The 5,698-nt window shown below is 43.1% G+C and overlaps 1 long non-coding RNA gene across 1 annotated transcript; it reads left to right on the plus strand.

Annotated features, from left to right (window-relative positions):
• The first annotated feature begins 986 nt into the window (after window positions 1-986).
• On the plus strand, window positions 987-4,284 carry LOC127684193 (uncharacterized). Its single transcript, XR_007977740.1, has 3 exons — window positions 987-1,113; window positions 2,568-2,672; window positions 3,193-4,284. It is a non-coding gene; the product is annotated as an uncharacterized LOC127684193 (long non-coding RNA).
• Window positions 4,285-5,698: the final 1,414 nt, after the last annotated feature.

Genomic DNA, 5,698 nt, shown 5'->3' on the forward strand with positions numbered 1-5,698 from the left:
TACACTGCCTTACTGTTGCATTACGTTTCTAAGCGTTTCCCCCAACTCCCAATGCCCCACCCTCTTGCCCACCCCCCACCCCCCACCCCCTGCCTCTGGCACACATCCTCCCTTGGAAGTGCAAGTTTTAATAAACTACCCATGCTTCTGACACTACCCCCCTGTCTCTATTTTCTCATTCCAGGACATAAGAATCAGTCCTCCAGACATGCCCGCTGAATCCCCACCTCAGCCAATATCTCCTCCGGCCCTTCCCCCTCCCCACCAGTGGCATAAATAGCATAAGCCACTATCACCTCATATCACTTACTGGTCTCATTGCTTCCATATTTATCTCTTTCTAACACATTTCCCATACAGCAGTCAAAAGTGATCTTGCTAAAATGAGGCTCGTCATTTTCTCCCAGGCAGCCATTTGCAGCCAGGGGCTCCTCTCGGCTTTAAAAGCCCCCATGGGTGTCTTGGTGCTCTCAGAATTAAAGGTCGCTTTCCTGCCCCTCCAAACTGACCCAGCGTCATTTTCCTTGGACTCAGCCACACCCCAGCTACGTCAGCGCAGGCCTGCTCCGTGGTTACTCTCTCCCACCCTTTCACCTGTTCTTTACTATTACTTGCCCCTCCCCCCAGCTTTCTCAGGCTCCGTGAGACCCCAAGCACTATAAGGTGACTTTTTCTTATTTTTTTCCTTCTTTTTTATTTCCTCCCACATTTCTCCATTTATTTTCTCCAGAGCTCATTTTATAATCTAAGCTATGTGTTTATATATGCATTTTCTTAGGCTGGACTCTTTAGAGTGTGGACTCCACGAGGGTCCTGTTTGATGGCTTCATCCATAGCATCTACCACAGTGACTGGCACATAGGTGCTGAGAAAATACTTGTTTACTCTAACAAAAGCAGGTAGGTAGATAAGCAAATAATCTGTTTCCCAAGGGCAGAAAAGAAGAGCCACTTCCTTCTTAGGGCCTCTTTAGACGACAAAGAAGAGTTCCCTTCAGAGGTCTCTGCCTAGAGCCGGGGGCCAATTGCAGCCCTTCTGAGGTCCTGGACATCTATCTGATCCATGCCTGTGAGCAGACCTGGCATCTTGAATCACAGGCTATCCCTGAAGGAGGTGAGCCTGCCAAATGATCATAACAAGGAAGTCACCTGCACTCCATTAGTGACTGACATAATTAGACCAGGCTGGTTTCTGAAGCTTGTGGGGGGTCTTCAATGGGTTTCCCATGAGCCTCGGTTCCTTTCAGGCAGTCATTTGCAACTGGGCCTGACCATCACTTTCAGATAATCATCTCTGCAATCATCCTGCAATTCCAAACATTCAAAGTCACCCACACGATGGTTTCCAAACTCTCTGGACTCATTACGACAGCACACTTAGGCTTTTTAATCCCGCACCCCTGTCTGTGAGCCATAGGCATCTATGTGGCGATTCTAAAGAGGATCATAATGAAAATCATAAGTGAAAACTGTCATAACAAAGTAACTCTGAAAGTGCCCTGAGACTCCTGCCAACTTCTTAACCCTTGTAAATAGCCCCAGGCATCAAAAGTTGGCACTCAGAGTGACCCACCTCGGGGCCTCCAGACAGTCTCATTACACTGAAGCTGCTTTACAAGTTCATTTGGCCTCAGAAGACATTAGCTTCCTTCCTTTTTATTCATGTTACATTTTCAGACAAGAAGATGTACTCCCAGCCTTCCAAGGAGTGCTCTGCTTCATTTTTGTCTTTTATTTCCTACCATAAACCAGATTGCCATGTTTCCTCTCTGACTTATTAAGAAGGTGTTTAGGTCCCTTACAGCCTGACACTTTAATTGAGATAAAGATGGAAGCTTATTTATCTCTTTTCTTTTGAAACTCAGATGAATTTGTCATTTATGACATTAAAAACAAAACAAAACAACCAAAAAAAAAAAAACCCACAACAAAGAAACGGTATCTGCAAGGCAGAGTCCCTGTTGAATTTAAGAGACTCCCCTCTAAGCATTTTTTCTCAGTGACAGTGTTTTGGTCCCTTTCACGGGCTGCAGTGTCTTGTATTTGAGGTCACAGCTCATTCCTATGGTCTGGTGGCAAGTCTGCAGTAGAGAGTCACAGAGACCTGGGGAGTCCTCCGCCCCAGCTGAGGCCACCCACGCCTCACCTATTGCAGAATCAGGGCGGGGTGATGTTCTCATACCACTCACCCACATACAAATGGAGACTTCAAAACTTTTGGGAAGACATGGCTTCTGAATGTGGCATCTGCTTAGCTGTCCCCATCCCCATGGGCTGTTCAGAGTTTTAAATTTAACTTCTCTGATATCTAAAGAATGGATTCATGGCTCGGGAAAAGAGAATAAATGTTAATGAGCAACATTTTTATCCGATCTCAGATTGGAAATCCTTAGGATGGTTGCCTAATAGAACAACCTGGAGAACAATGTAATGACTGTGTTTATCATCTCCGGTTCCTTCAAAGAAAGGCAAATATTTACTCTGTCTGATACTTTGTCTCCAGTCAAATGAGTTGTTTCTTTTTTTTTTTAAGACAACGTCTTTTTGAGCTCTTTGTTTTCTCCTCAGCGCTTGGTTAAGTTTCCTGCTCTGCAGTGTTCCTCTTGCTGCTCCATCTGTTCCTGCTTCCAGAGATTTTTTTTTTAATCTCCTCAGGAAATTCAATGGAACAAGGTAAAGATCAACTGCCAGTGGATTTTTGTTTCTCTTCTTTCTGGGAAAGAGCCAGGGTGTGTGTAAAAATAGACGGGAGAAATCTCTACAGCTTGAGATTCATTCAGTCCTCAAACTCTTTGCTGTAAGATACAAAGCAGGGTTGGCTCATCTGAACTAAAATGACCTTTAGTTTTAGTTCAGTAGTTTTCACCTTTTGGAGCAAACAGTTTACCTCTGCAGTCTTCTGCAGACGCCAACTTCACCTACTATGTTTAGCCCGACAAAAGGAAAACAGGCAATGTAGAGTATTCCAACTGTCCCACGCCAAAACAAACACTTGCCAATTGATGATTAACACATATTAATTATTGTATGATATATAATATAATTAATAATTTCTATGTATTAGATATAATATATTAATTATTAATTAATACATTATCAATAGTAATTATTATGATCTCAGTATCAGATATACAGAGAAATACAAATAGCTAGACAATAAAAAAGAATGACTTATTTTTTTATGTTTCCTTAGGAAAACAACAACAAAAATACATTATTGAGGAACGACTGGCATACAGTAAAATTTTTACAGGTTAAGAGTATATTCTGAGGATTTGGAGCAGCTGATAACCCAACAGAGTCATTAAGGTCATCTTCGGGTTCCCCAGAGTGCCTCTGTTAGAAACCCAACAAACCACTAGGATGGGCATGATGCTTGAATCTCTCACGACAACTTAAAGATGGTGGTTTTCCTACTATTGTATTGTGATGTATCTTCAGAGCACAAAGCACTTGAAACAAGTTAATCCGGACGCTTCCTTGGAGAAGCCTTTCATCTGTGCGTCCACAACTGACGATAATGAGCTCCTGCCCGGTGCATTGATGGCTTTTCCTCCTTCCTGGCAGACACACTGTACACAAAAGGCAGGTGTGCTCTGAGAAGAGCAGGGGATGAGGGAACCTCTGGCAAGCCCTGGTTCTGTCTCACTCGCCTTCTTAAACAGCTGTCTTTTCCCTTTGTTACTTTTGATATAGTTACTAATTCAGAGAAAAGTGGTCAGAATACAAGGAATCCTGTATATCTCCTCAGATTCATCAAGTTTTCATTTCACCCTCAGTTATATACATTTTACACTCAGGGCTTGTTTTGCTTTGTTTTCATTTCAGAACCAAAGCAAACCAAAACAACAACTAGGGGCTAGAGAAATAGCTCAATGAAAATGGTGGTGTGAGGGTTAGGGGTGACTTTTGGCTCCTCAGAACAGTCGGGTGGATGAGACAGCCTGCTTGTAATTCCAGCCCTCATTTTGAGGTGAAGACAGGGCACTCCGGACAAGCAGGCCAGATTGTGAGCTGTGGGTTTAAGTGAGAGGACCCCCCGCCCCTGCTCCGTCACTATTAAAGGTGGAGAATAATGGAAGAAGATGTTGCAGGACTTTCCCTGTCCAATTACATTAGTGCAGAGGAGGCCTGTGATTGGAAAGGGAAAAGGGAGGTGGAGCTAAGAGCTGCAGAGGCAGAGAGTGTCTCAAGAGAGAGGAGGAAGGGGAATGGTGGCTGACATGATGATGTCATAAGGTTAGAAGAGCTGGGATAAAGCTTTATCATTATCAATTGGCTCTGAAATAATGGTATTGGCATCTTGTAAATTATGATTTTATTAATACATAAATCTGATTGGTTAACTATAAGCTTTAAGACTTTTAATTCTACTGGGTAATTGGGTGTTGTGATGGTTGACTGTGGGGTGTGTGGGGTGTTGTGTGGTGGCAAGAGGAACATGGGTGCCCCCCCACCAGAGAGCTGGTGGGTAGAGAGACCACCGAGATGAGAGCACCCGGTAGGAGCCCTATGGCCCAGCGGGGCCGGAGAGTTGGTGGGCAGAGAGAAGCAGGGTCACGGAGAGTTGGCAGGTCCATTTTTAATATTCTCACAACAAGAAGACATCCAGTGTCAACCTCTGATATCAACATGCATAAACATGTGGACATGTATTTGCTCACACACATATGACTATGTATACATGAATCCAACAACACACATTCAAATTAATTAGTTGATTAATTTCTTTTGCTTTTGCTTTTTTGAGACAGGATTTCTCTGTGTAGTCCTTGCTGTCTTGGAACTCATTCTATTTACCAGGGTGGCCTCAAACTCAGAGATCTGTCTGTCTATGCCTCCCAAGTACTGAGTTTAAAGGTATGTACCAACATGCTTGCCTAATTAATTGATTAATTTCTAATTAATCAAATTATGAAGAAAGAAAACTATGATTTGGTATTCATTCATTCATTCATTCATTCAGTGCTTGGGATTGAATCCAGAACCTTTCATACACAGGTTAAGTAAGCATTCTAGTACTGAACTAGCCCAGCCTCTTTCTAAACTTTGTTTCCATTTATCTCTATCTTATTGGTAGAAAAGTAACAGTTCACTTGCTGTGTCTTCCTATGCCTGTCCACCCTACATAGGAGACTAAGTCACAGAACAGTCTGGACAGAACTCTGAGGTCCAGCACCGTCTTTGGCCAACGTAATGAAGCCAGTTGCTGTTCAGCTTTGTAATCCACTTTGCAGCCTATTCTGTGCCTTCCCTGGACCCTCAGCTCACCAGGCTTGGTAGTAGGAGCCTTTATTCACTGAGCCATCTTTCCAGTTCTAACCTTAAATACTTCTTTAAAGATTCTGTCTTCATGGAACTGGAAAATATCCTAAGTGAGGTAACCCAATCACAAAAGAATACACATGGAATGCATTCACTGATAAGTGGATATTAATTAGCCCAGAGGCCCTGAATACCCAAGACACAATTAGCATATCAAATGACTCCCATGAAGAAGTAAGGAGAGGGCCCTAATCCTGGAAAGGCTTGATCCAGTATTGTAGGGGAGTACCAGGACAGAGAAAAAGGAGGGAGGTGATTGGAGAATGGGTGGAGAGATGAGGGTTTATGGGACATATGGGGAGGGGGGAACTGGGAAAGGGGAAAGCATTTGGAATGTAAACAAAGAATTTAGAAAGTTAAAATAAAAAAAAAAT

The sequence above is a fragment of the Apodemus sylvaticus genome, chromosome 5, assembly GCF_947179515.1.
Source record: "Apodemus sylvaticus chromosome 5, mApoSyl1.1, whole genome shotgun sequence".
NCBI lineage: Eukaryota > Metazoa > Chordata > Mammalia > Rodentia > Muridae > Apodemus > Apodemus sylvaticus.